Below are 13109 nucleotides of genomic sequence, written 5' to 3'. Positions count from 1 at the left end.
TAGGTGGTTATAGTATATCCCTGGAGGTCTAGGGTGGTTTAATTGGTAAACACTTTATATCATTATATGATTATAAAGATGGTGAAGGAGTTATTGACGATCTTGGGCATGAAAGTGTTCCTACAATTTCATTTTATCCCATCTAAATAGGTAAATAACTTTTTATAGGGGTTAGACTTCTCGTTTTTGAATACAGAGCTCTAAATCTGCTGCACACTTTCACATAACCATCTACTTAAATGATAAAATTCTGTCTGACTGCAGTAACCACTAGGGGGAGCTCATGGCATAGGGATTTATATAGCTCACAAAGAACGCAAAACAAATCAGTATACAGTGAGCTCCCCCTGGTGGGGGCAGAGAGCATTTTTTTTATCATTTAACTTCTGAATAGCTCAGAGGGGGGTTCTGGGTACTAGAATCCCCCCATAAGTGCACTCCTGAGGGCCATGGGAACTTGTTGTACTATTTGTAGAGGATATAGGACTTTTTCTCAGTGATTAATGGCTGTAATATGGCTGCATTTTAGGGCCACAACACCCGGACCCCATGAAAGTCTAATGAACTGAAGTTACATCACCACAAAACCCTATAATAATCGAACATTTGTGCAGTAAAACAGCGTGGGGCTCAGGGTGTTAATACGGCCCTAAAATGCACGTCACACTGTCCTAAATAATGTTGCGACAATGCAGATAAATGACTTTTGCTACAATAGGAATCATTGTTCCACATGGAAAATCAAGGTCATAGTCCATTCCTTCACTTACGCTATTTCATTTAGTCACAGATTAACAGGATCCCGGTCACAACAGATCACATCACTAATTCTCAATCACCAGGGGGGCCCAACGTGGAAAAATTTTGTTTTAGGATTTAAGTTTCACTGTAAACAAACCGTATTTGATTATCCGCAATACAAAATTACCAATATCTGATGTGCGGCCAGAACATGAACCATATCTTCTGAACTGCGTCACGGTATCTGGCAGTCTGCTCCTGTCTCTTTAAGGAAAAAATTGGAGTTTCCCATTGTGATTATTTTCTAGGGATCTATCAGGACTTAAAGGACCACTCCAGGCAGAACTGATACACTGTCTTATGCCTAATGCAGGCCTTAAGTGGGCGGAGCATGATTTAGAGATCACTAAAGAGAATCCATGTGTCATGCTCCACCCCCTCAGACTCGGAACAAACCTATACCATAGCTTATCAGTTTTTCCCAGAGATTTCCATTCTGTTTACTGGTGATTTTTTTGGGGGGGAAACACTTAGTGAACTTTTATTTGTTTATTAGGGAATAGCATTATCAACAATATCCCAACATACTTTGTCTTATGCATATTTCCCAATGTTTAGTTTCCTGCACAAGCCCTGTCCGAGAATGAGATAGATAGATAGATAGATAGATAGATAGATAGATAGATAGATAGATAGATAGATAGATGATAGATAGATAGATAGATATGAGATAGATAGATAGATAGATAGATAGATAGATAGATAGATAGATAGATAGATAGATAGATAGATAGATAGATAGATATGAAAAAGAATAAAAAACAGATATGAGATAAGTAGATTATAGATGTGAAAAAGATACTTAAAGAGGCTCTGTCACCAGATTATAAGTGCCCTGTGCTGTAATGTAGATAACAAGTGTTTTTTATTTTTTTAAACGATAATTTTTGAGCAAGTTATGAGCAATTTTAGATTTATGCTAATTAGTTTCTTAATAGACAACTGGGCGTCTTTTACCTTTTGACCAATCATCGTCACACACTTCTCTCCATTCATGTCCATTTGTATTCACTTACTGAAGTGTCTTGAGAGTGAATAGACATTGCCTCCAGCCAGGACGCGATGTCTATTCACACTCCGGTAAAGTTTTTGTGGGACTTACTCATGCAGCACAGCATGATCTTGCGAGTTCACGCTGTACTGTGATGAAGTCCCACACAAACGTTACCCAAGTGTCGGGAGTGTGAATAGACATTGCGTCCTGGCTGGAGGCAATGTCTATTCACTCTCAAGACACTTCAGTAAGTGAATACAAATGGACATGAATGGAGAGAAGTGTATGACGATGATTGGTCACTGATTGGTCACCGATTGGTCAGCGTCATACACTCCTCTGTACAACGCCCACTTGGTCAAAAGGTAAAAGACGCCCAGTTGTCTATTAAGAAAGTAATTGTGTGTGTGTGTGTGTGTGTGTGTGTGTGTGATGTTCCCAGAGGAAATAAGATTTCTTTCTAACTGAGAGAGTTCAGGAGGGGCCTGGACGCCTCTTCAGTGTAATAATATTACTAGATTTCTGGAGATGGGTCATTGATCCAGGGATATATTCTGATTACCATATTGGAGTCGAGAAGGAATTTTTCCCTAAAATGAGGATAATTAAGTTCTTTCCAATGAGGTTTTTGCCTTCCTCTGGATCCGCATTGCAGGATAATAGACTGATCAGGATGGACTTTTTTTTTAGCCTCACATTTCGATGTAACTATGAGTGCAATTTAAGTAGAGCATGCTGGGTGTTGTAGTAGAAGTTCAGGCTTTGCTTCTGTCCTGTAAATTAACCCTGGGCAACTTTTTAACCAAATCAAGTTTTTCTTGCATTGGCCTTCCAAAAATAAAATAAAAATACAAAAAAAAGGACACACTGAAGTGAAGCACATTTGTCTGTACCTGATTTTTTTTTTAAGTCTCTTGTTTCTGAAATTCCTGGGTCCCCAGGAATGCGCAGTCCGCTAGCAGCATCAGATTACCACCTTCCAGCCGCTTTAACAAAAAGGAAAAAAAAAGGAACCTATATTTTGGGCTAAATGTATTGCATCCTCCTCTTTCCCTCCGTTCCTGGAAGAGATTTGGCCTTCGTTGGGTTTTCCACTTGGGATACTAGTTCTTGGAAAACCTGCAGGTCTTCAATCAGTCCTCAAAACAAATCCAGATTTTTTTTGCATGAGCGGGGGGGTGGGGATGGTCAGGAGCATTTAACCCTTTCTCGTCCAGCACATTGATCTGCAGCAATATGGGTGTTTTTAACTACACCAAGACATGGCGTCACCCAGGAGATGCGATTAAATTGCGCATGCGATGGAACGCTAATTTTCTCCCCTTACCAATTATTGCCGTGATCCGACACTCACAATAAATATCTATGGAAGCGTTACCCAGCTTTCCCAGACTCCTGTATAACAAATCTGCAGCACTCACATCCCCGATTTCCACATCCCTGTAGAACTGCAAAATCCGCAGCGGAATTATTCCTATACCCTAAGAGGATGTGTCTTTTAGGCCGTATTCACACAGCTGTGTTCGGTCCGTAAGATACGGACCATAAGTCGGCCCAATTTCCGGGACCGAACACAGTTCCGGAAGCCGTAATCCTAGTATCATAGTTATGTATGACGCTGGGTGTCCCTGCCTCCCCGCGGGAATACTGTCCCTTACTATAATCATGTTTTCAATACGGGATAGTAGTCCCACGGGAAGACAGTGACTCACAGCGTCATGGATGACTATGATGCTAGGAGAACGGCTCCTTGAACTGTGTTCGGTCCGGGAAATGCGGCCGACATATGGTCCGAACACGGCCGTGTGAATAAGGCCTTAGGATTATGGTAAAGCTCGGTGACGAGCCTTGGAAGAGATGCAATGGCTGCCATATTGGTCGTAGACGCCCAGCTTTCCTAGATATGAATACAACTAATAAACGGCTGAATAAAAAGATTATCTGTCCACATCTGCGTTGTGTCTTCCTTTTATAATGGAACCCAAGACAATGCTGGATCCGTCGTACGACAGTTACCACCTGCGTACGACCCCATTGACCCTATATGGTCTATTGAGTACACAAATTTCTACAACTTTACTGAAGAGGACGATTTAGTGGAGAGGATTTATCAAAATTGGTTCAAAGGAAAAGTGGAGTAGTTGCCCATAGCAACCAATCAGAATGCCTCTTACAGTTTCAAAAGGTCCTCTGAAGAATGAGAGCTGACATCTGATTGGTTGCTATAGGCAACAGCTCCACTTTTCCTTTGTACCGGTTTTGATAAATCTCCCTCCAATTTCTCTCCCATTTTCTTTTATTTCAGCGGGTAATGTCACGTCTATTAAAATTTTTGGTTGATGTTAAAAAATAAAAACTAAGTACAGTATAGAAAATATTACAGACAAACAATATGGCCACCAAACCAATATGGCCTCCCCCTTACAGGCTTCACAGGGGTTGTCACTCAGCTTTTTTAGTCTGCGGAATGGCAAACCTGTTTAGTTATGTAGTAATATATTCCTCAGGACTGTAATAAAAGGAGCTGTGATTGCGGCCATATTGGTTTTCACGCAGCTTTTCCAGAGACAGATAGAACAACAAAACTAAAAGTAGCAGAAAAGGCCAACTCAGGGTGGTTTAAGTGACAAGTCCTACGTGGTCCCCGCCAATCGGGGGAATCCATAGGTGTCTTCCGGCAAGCCGCAAATGCGCTCAGATCGCGGTCAACAAAATCAGAGTGAGCCGCTTACACCAGAAGACACCTATGGATCCATGGGCATGGATGTGCGCCTCCACCCCGGGCAATGACTACTTCCAGCTTTCACCCCGACTTTCACTTCAAGGGAACGTCCGCACGTAGCGTAAACACTGAAATTTCCGACCGGATTTTCTGTGCTGAAATTGCGCAGCGTATCACAGTAGCAGCAAACGATGTGATTTTAACAAATCTCATCTACACACAGCGGAAAAAATCAGCAGCAAAGCAGTGTGGAAATTAACCTGATGTGCAGTTTCTCAATTTGCAGCATGTCAATTTCTCGTGAAAAACGCTGCGGAATGTAAAAAATTTTTTGCGGTGTTTATAATACAATGACGGTACTAAAGAGAATCACTCAGTACTCCTGACATGTCTGTTTTAGTACATGTATTTCCCTTGAAATAGCAATGCTGGAGCATCCTTTCTTAGAACTCAGCATTGTGATGTCTTCTGTTATTCCTCCTGGAAATGTATGAAAAAATTGGGCATAACCATTTCCCTTGTCAATGAAGCATGTCTCTATACAATCTAACACTGTCCAATCAGTACTGACAGTATCAGACACGCCCTACTGACAAGGAGAATGGTAACACCCATCTATTCATGCGTTTCCAGGAGGAATAACAGAGGAATGACAAAAAAAAATTTGATTTATATTTGTTATTATATGGGGAATACAAGTATGTACTAAAACAGACGTCAGGAGAAATGACCGGGCCCTTTTTGGTTTTGTCGGCTATGGATTAAATCTTTATCGTTCATCAATTTGCTCTTTGACCTTAGGCCATTATAAATGCCCGCAATCGTTCGGACTATTTAATAACCGTTTTGTGTAAACAGGACATCATGACTCCATAATCAGCAATCGCAACCGGCCATTGGCGCTTTCGCCATTTTCTACATGTACAAGGGGGAAATATCAGGAGATAATGAGCCGGCGCTCGTCCTGTGACCATTATCTGCCTCCACGGGCCGTTTACATGTTTTTGTCATGATCGTTTCCTCGTCAGCGTCTCTTTTTCCGGCTCCCTTCCTGCCCTGATTATCTCGCCTGCTGCGTCGGGGCCCCACATTCTATTGTCTTGTCACATTTGTTTAGCTGTTGCACAGAAAATGGGGGTAAATATAGAAACAAAACAACACGATCATTTTTCTTTGTCAATCACTAAAGGACGTTCCGTTACTAAATAACCACCCGAGCTGTCATTCTAAGGCTGGGTTCACACGTGGCGGAATTTCACTTAAATTCCGCTGCGGACACTCCGCAGCGTTAATCCGCAGCGGAGCCGTTTCTGCATTGACTTCCACTTCTATTTAGAAGTGTTCGTTTAGACGATGCGTAACATTCCGCTGCGGAGCATAGGCTGCGGAGCGGAATTTGGTGTCCGCAGCATGCTCTGTCTGTTGCGGAGCAGTGGCGGACTCATGGCGGAATTTCTCCATTGACTTCAATGGAGATTCTAATTTCCGCAATGAAGTCCGCAGCTGTCATGCACATGTTATGTGTGCTGCGGATGCGTCTTGCTTTTTTGCCATGACATTTCTTCATTCTGGCTGGGCCTATGTATTTCTAGGTCTACAGCCAGACTGAGGAAGTCAATGGGGCTCCCGTAATGACGGGAGCGTTGCTAGGAGACGTCTGTAAATAGTCACTGTCCAGGGTGCTGAAAGAGTTAAGCGATCGGCAGTAACTGTTTCTGCACCCGGGACAGTGACTACCGATCCCAATATACAGCAACCTGTACAAAAATATAAGTTCATACTTACCGAGAACTCCCTGCTTCTGTCTCCAGTCCGGCCTCCCAGGATGACGTTTCAGTCTAAGTGACGGCTGCAGCCAATCACAGGCCAAGCACAGGCTGCAGCGGTCACATGGACTGGCGCGTCATCCAGGGAGGTCGAGCTGGATGCCGAAAGAGGGACGCGTCACCAAGACAACGGGCGGTAAGTATGAATTTCTTTGACTTTCACAAGGGAAAGTGCTGTCCCTTCTCTCTATCCTGCACTGAATAGGGAGAAGGGAAGCACTTTTACCGCAGTCCGCAGCAGCTAGTCCGCATCAATTTACTGCACATTTTGTGCAGATCCGCAGCAGAATCTGCAACGCAGATTCTGTGCGGCATTGATGCGGACAGTTGCGGAGGAAATCCGCCACGTGTGGTCATGCCCTTATAGGAATACCCATGAGACATCAGTGCGGGTAATTACAGCTAGGCGTGACGCGGAGGCGATCTATTATTTATAGACGTGTAATAAATGAGAGAACTACTATATCTGTGAGCTATGAATAATAACTACCTGTAAAGAGCATATCAGACATCACACAGCTTTCCCAGACTCCTAAATGGCAAATCTGCAATAATCATATTCCTACTCCTTGTCTCTGATTATCGATTTGCCCTTCCGGAGTATTGGAAAGTGGTGTGTCAACCGTTGTGGGATCTGTAATGCCCCAACCATAGCTTGTCACACAGCTTTCCCATATTCCTGAATGTAGTTATAGTCACGCTCTCTATTTCCTGTATAACCTGGAGAGATGTGCCCTTCAGGAGTAAGGGAAAGCTGGGTGTCAACGCCTAAGGGAGTTGTAATGTCAGATGTATTGGTTGTCACACAGCTTTGCCAGACTCCTAAATGGCAAGACTGCAGTAATCATATAACCGCTTTCATATTCCTGCATAACTTGGGGAGATGTGCCATTCAGGAGTAATGAAAAGCTGGGTGTCGACCCCTAAGGGAGTTGTTATGTTGGATGTATTGGTTGTTACACAGCTTTGCCAGGCTCCTGTATGGCAAATTTGCAATAACCATTTCCTCGCTCTCATATCCCTGCATAAATTAGGCAGCTTTGTTATTCAGGTTTATGGGAAAGCTGGGTGTCAGCCTTTTATGGGAGCTGTAAAGTCAGAAGTACTGGCTGTCAAGCAGCATTCCCAGACTCCTGAATTGCAAATGTGGCATAACCATATCCCAACTTTTATATTCCTGCATAACTTCGGCAGATTTGGCATTCAGGGTTATCGGAAAGGTGGGTATCAACCACTAAGGAAGCTATAATGTCGAACGTATTGGTTGTAACACAACTTTTTTAGACACCTGAATGGGAAATTTGCAATAGTAATTTCCCCACTCGTCTGAGATGCAGGCTATACTGCAATACTAGACACAACCCATGGACAAGAGAGGCGCTGTTTCCTGAAAATAAAAAAATCAGACTATCGCTTTAAGAACAGAATAGGGAATTGCTTAAAGGGTTTTTTCCCCTTAATCATTATTTATCATCTATTCACAGGGTAGGTGATAAATATCTGATTGGTGAGGGTCTGACCGCTGGGACCCCCACCGATCACGAGAACGGGCTTTATTGCTGTTCCTGAGAGCCCCATAAGAATGGAGCAGTTGTGCGCATTATGGACCACTGCTCTATTCCTTTATATGGGACTGCAGAGCGCCATCTTCGGCAGCCCCATAGAAATAAATGGAGCAGAGGCAGAGCATGTGCACTATGGGGCTCCCAGGAACGGCGAGGTAGGCTTGTGATTGGTGGGGTCCCAGCTGTCGGACCCCCACCGATCAGATATTTACCACCTATCCTGTGATAAGCGATAAATATATATTATGGGAACAGCCCTTTAAATAGCAATAAAACCAATAAAGTCATTCTGAAACCATAAAGTAGACCACACAAGTGAGGAGCAATGTCCTACCCCATTAGGGTGCCAATTGAATGTAATGTTTTGGGGCAAGAGCATATGTGTCATAGGCGCGGCCCATGCAAGTGAAATATGACCTGAGAAGAGGGGAACCCAACTCTGCCTGGCCCTACACCCTATGTGTGATGTGACCCTGGATGGACCTCCCTTTCTCCACAGGTGCCATCGTAGGAACTGTTCTAGGTAGTCACACCAAACAAAAAAAACTTGTGCCGTCCTGGCACCTCCTCAATGTTCATCCATGCCCTGACAACAATTCAGGTGGCCATACACGTTAGAGTAACGTTGGCCGAACCTGCTGATTTTGGCAGGATCGGCGGACCATCTAATGTGTATGACAGCCTCGTAACTCTCCCTGAACAGCACGTGTCGTCCAAGCGTCCATGTGTATGGCGGGATCGGGAGGAATAGCTGTTGGCCCAACATTCGTCCGACAGCTATCTAATGTGTATGGCCAGCCTTAGCCGCTCAGCAGGTAAAACATTTATAAATGGCTTGACTTCGTCTCGAAAGGAGAAAAAAATAAGGAAAATAGAATATGAAGTTACGGAGAAACCTACGGGACAATCTTCCATGATTTTCCACCACTCTTAAACTTGGATCATCTGATACTTCACCTCAGGAAATCTATCAATTTACCGATATTTCTATGAATCCAGCCAATAGGAAGTCACCTTTCTGAACCCGGTGAAGTCACAACGTTTGGCAGCCATTTCTAATTAGCGGTGAAAGGTTTGTAACATACAGCAGATCAAATTCCATAGTGAAGAATTTGGATCTGTTTCTCATTACGTAATGTACTTCCTCTTCTGAGGAACCATATAAAAAAAGATCATATATACAGTATACGTACAGGAGATATGTGATTGGGGTTTACTGTGAAGGGGGAACAGTTTAGAATTAGAGCGTGAGACTCGGAAGAGTAGGACAAGAAAATGTTCTACATGAAGACCTACTGAGACCATAAGAACTGGTGAGGATCAAGATGAGGACCCTACAGTTGGCCATGACCAGACCATGGAGATGGAGACCCACATCTCAGGTGCCTCCATAACCTTCCCAATGGGTGATGTGAACCCGCACAAGTCACCACCTCCACGGGTAGACAGAAACCAATCCCATGGTCTCACTAATCTTTTCTCCTACAAGGGTTGGGAAAGATGTTCCAAAATGGACGGATGTGGTGGCATAAAACAGTGCCAGGGGAAGGTCCTTATGTTTTCTTCTCTGGAGCCCCACTTGACTACGTCCGCTCTATCTAGATGGTTGGTGTTGACCACTTGTAAAGTCCTCATGTTGACTAAGTACTCGAGATCTTCCTGAGATTGGACCGAAGAACCCAGGGCCCCTTGTCAACCCCATCTTTTTCTTGACAAGCCTAGGACATGTAAATCCAGACTGGCATGGGCCCACATCAAGTTGCGCCTAGCATCTGCCCACATGTGCCTGCTCCTGAATCTGGGCCTGTGAAAACCCTTTTGACCTTCACCGCTGACCCATCTAGGGGTCTGTTATTGAAAAGGGTCTTCCCCCAAAATACTTTTAGGACACGTTAAAGGGGTTGTCCAAGATTAGAAAAACATGGCTGCTTTCTACCAGAAACAGCGTCCCACCTGCCCACTGGTTGTGTCAGGTATCGCAGCTCCGCCCCATTGAAGTGAATAGAAGAGAGCTGCAATACCACATACAACCTGTATACAGGTGTGGCACTGATTTGGAAAAAGGAGCCATGTTTTTCTAATCTTGTACAACCCCTTTAATCTTCAGTGGGTCCTGGTTCCCGGTTTACACACATGTTCAACTCTATTAAAGTTAATATCTATTTCCGGCTGGCTAAACTGGTGACAACCAATATGGCGGCCAATTGTTTCCATGTGGGTTGTCACTCTGCTTCCTCTGTATTCTGGGCAACAAATCTGACTGATGTCGCTATATGGTAGGGTGAGATGTTTCATCAAACAACCAAGCGGATTGGTCATTAGGGAGTCTGGGTGACAACACCTGTGGGAGCTGGAAGTAGTCACCCATCTCTTAAAGGAACAAAAACATATTTTTTTTATTATTATTTTGGTTTGGATGCCACATTTTATTATTTTCTTGAAACTGGGTGATGGTGACAAAGTCAAAACTATGAATTTATCTAAGGCGAAGGTTAGAAAAGTGAGCCAAGTCAGATATTCACAGATCTGCGAATATTGCCGTAAACTCAGCTGGTCTGCCAGGGAATTATGCACCCGGCCACAAAAACACACACAATATACCGGCAGGATGTTCAGCGTCATCAATCACTGTGGAAGAGAGTCCCGTAAACTGTAAGCAGGGACAATGCCGCAGATAGTCCACGACTTATTTGCAACTTTCACGTATTTCCAGACCCACAACATTTTTCCACTCCAATAGTAAAGAGTCTTAAAGGAGAACTGTAATCATTCAAGGGGAGCTAATTGATTATGTGGAACTAAACAGGTTGTTGCCTAGCAACAGCGGCCAAGAAGCATCGGTGACACCTCCAGAGCTAAAAGTGTCATCCACATTTACTGCATTGCCAGAAAGTGAGCCATTTGGCTGCTAGTGCTGGAATGAGGATATCTTGGTCAGTATATCTTCCTCTGATTCTGGAGGGAGCAGCAGAGTTCTTTCTGGGCAACCAAATGCAACCATGACGCAGGGCCAAGATATTAGTGCCGCAGCGATCATGGAAGGGTAACTGCACGACCGAGCTACGAAGAAAAGGTCTTGTACCATTGCGCCCCCTATGGCCTAGAAAATGCCACATTGGATTGTCAATAGGCTGCTCCTTTAGGCAAAGGTCAAGTGACCTTATAACCCCGATCCGGTCAGCTATATAACCCTAACATGAAATAAGAGGGGTATTATATGTTACTACGACTTGAAGATAGGACATACATCATTCCCATTATAATCCACTACAGAGACATGTGAACATGGCTTGTGTTTATTTCTCATGAAAATATCAGCACCATCTAGTGGATAAATTAGTGTGAAAAGAATCAGATGAATGAAAGCCTTCAATATGATGATACCCCTCCCACAAACTGGATTCACTCAATGTCTACTGGGTTCAGGACGCTGATATAAAAGAAACATGTCTTATTCCTCAGGGATTAGGATTAGTACATGATATACATAGGCATGCCCGCCATTCATTTATAATATGAAGGGATACTGCCCTCCTTGCCACATTAAAGCAGGGGCATATCTGTGGGTTGGGGGGCACACTGACAGCGTATGTGCACTGGGTGCCAAGTGGGAAGCGCTAATAGGCCAGATGTAGCAGGGCTGAGATTATCTGATGGAGATCTAACACTGTCAGATGGAGCAGAGCTGAGTTTATCAGAGCCAGCTAAACTAAAATTATCCGATGTAGCAAATATGTGTCAGATATCCCAGAGCTCAGATTGACGATGTAGCAAATATAAGATTGTCAGATGCAGCAGAGCTCAGATTGTCAGATGGAGCAGAGCTGAATTGGTCACTTACCAGTGCCTTTCATACATCTTCAAACTCGATAACTCTACCTGCAGTCCTATGTAAAGCCTCAAATAATACACCCATAACATATTAAACACTATCCTACTACATTTCGACCCAATTCACCGCGTTCACACACAACCGACTCCCTTCACAAAACTTTTTGCCAACTTTTTTTTTTTCTCTACAAAAATACAAAACCATTTAAAGCGACACATAAAAATAAAATACACAAAATACCTCTAAAGTCATAGCCGTAAAATAAAAAAAAATATACCTCTTTTAAAACCCAGGGAGCCGCTTCATTCTCTTCCTCCCTCATCTTGTGTAACTTGAGAAAAAAGCAGGGATCGGAATAAGCATCTGGATCCATAACCCCCTCCTCCTCCTCCTCCTCCTCTCTTTTGTTAAACTTCCAAATCCTCTCAGAAAACGAAAAAACTTTTCCCCTTGCGCCGAGTTCTTCTTCTTCTTCTTCTTCTTCTTCTTCAGACTAAATGGAAGAGGCTTGCAGGATCCCTACTCTTCCCCAGCTGCCTCCCCTCCTCCATACATCCTGTAGCCTTTATGTCCCTGTTGATAATGGGTATTTTTTTTTTCCTATGCGATTGCTGGAAATTCTTGTGCTCTCTCTCTCCCTCTGTCTCTTTGGAGTTTCTCTGTTTCCTCCTCTCTTCTCCTCCTCCTCCTCCTGCTTCCCACCCTGCAAGCCTGACCCATTCTGACTTCTTCATCTGCAGCTGGCTGGGGAAAGGTTCTATCTCTATGGTAACCTGTAGCCCCCTGAATACAGGATGGGCCTTACAGTTGGGGGGGGGGTTAGGAGTAGGGATTTTAACCATTTTGTCCCCAAGGGGGGGGCCCGCAGTGAATGCAATTCGGGTCATCCCTATGATGACGGAGATAATGGCATTTTTTTAACCTTTGTGGGTGTTTGAAGAGGCATAGGGGTATTTATCAAAGTAGAGTTCGAAAGTCAAGCCGGCAATTGAGGTGTGACTGGGAGTTCATTGTCGGTATTTAAAAAACAATAATAATACAAAAATGTCAAAAAAGTTAAAATAATAAATTGTTACCTATCGATGCACAAACACAAAAATAAATAAATATATATATATATGATTGCTTGAGAAAGGCCCCATGGAGTAGGGCTGAAACGTTGCAAAACGGGGGATTAAAGTGATCCTATTTTTCACTACTATTGGAGTGCTGTCTCGTATCTTGGAGTGTGCTATATATATATATATATTTATTTATTTTTTATTTATTTTTTTACCAGAAAGTAATAAAACAACTATTAGCCTTAATTTTTTTTCTTTTTTAATGTTCTTTTGTTGGTATAAAAATAGTGCAGCAGTAAAAAAAATAA

At 43.3% G+C, this 13109-nt stretch overlaps 1 protein-coding gene across 2 annotated transcripts in view; it reads right to left on the bottom strand.

The window, feature by feature from the left end:
• DENND2A (DENN domain containing 2A) overlaps nucleotides 1–13109 on the bottom strand; it is a 74782-nt gene that overhangs the window by 54546 nt on the left and 7127 nt on the right. The window contains exon 1 of one of the 2 annotated variants that reach the window (XM_075855895.1): nucleotides 12018–12399. The exons of the other annotated variant lie outside the window; for it this stretch is intronic. The gene's annotated coding sequence lies outside the window, so the exon portion shown is untranslated. Of the gene's footprint in view, nucleotides 1–12017; nucleotides 12400–13109 lie in introns of those variants that run through there. 2 annotated transcript variants of the gene reach the window in all.

Source organism: Rhinoderma darwinii, chromosome 3, assembly GCF_050947455.1.
Source record: "Rhinoderma darwinii isolate aRhiDar2 chromosome 3, aRhiDar2.hap1, whole genome shotgun sequence".
In the NCBI taxonomy this organism is placed as follows: domain Eukaryota; kingdom Metazoa; phylum Chordata; class Amphibia; order Anura; family Rhinodermatidae; genus Rhinoderma; species Rhinoderma darwinii.
The sequence above is the reverse complement of the archived record's forward strand: the minus strand, read 5'-3'. Positions and strand labels throughout refer to the sequence as shown.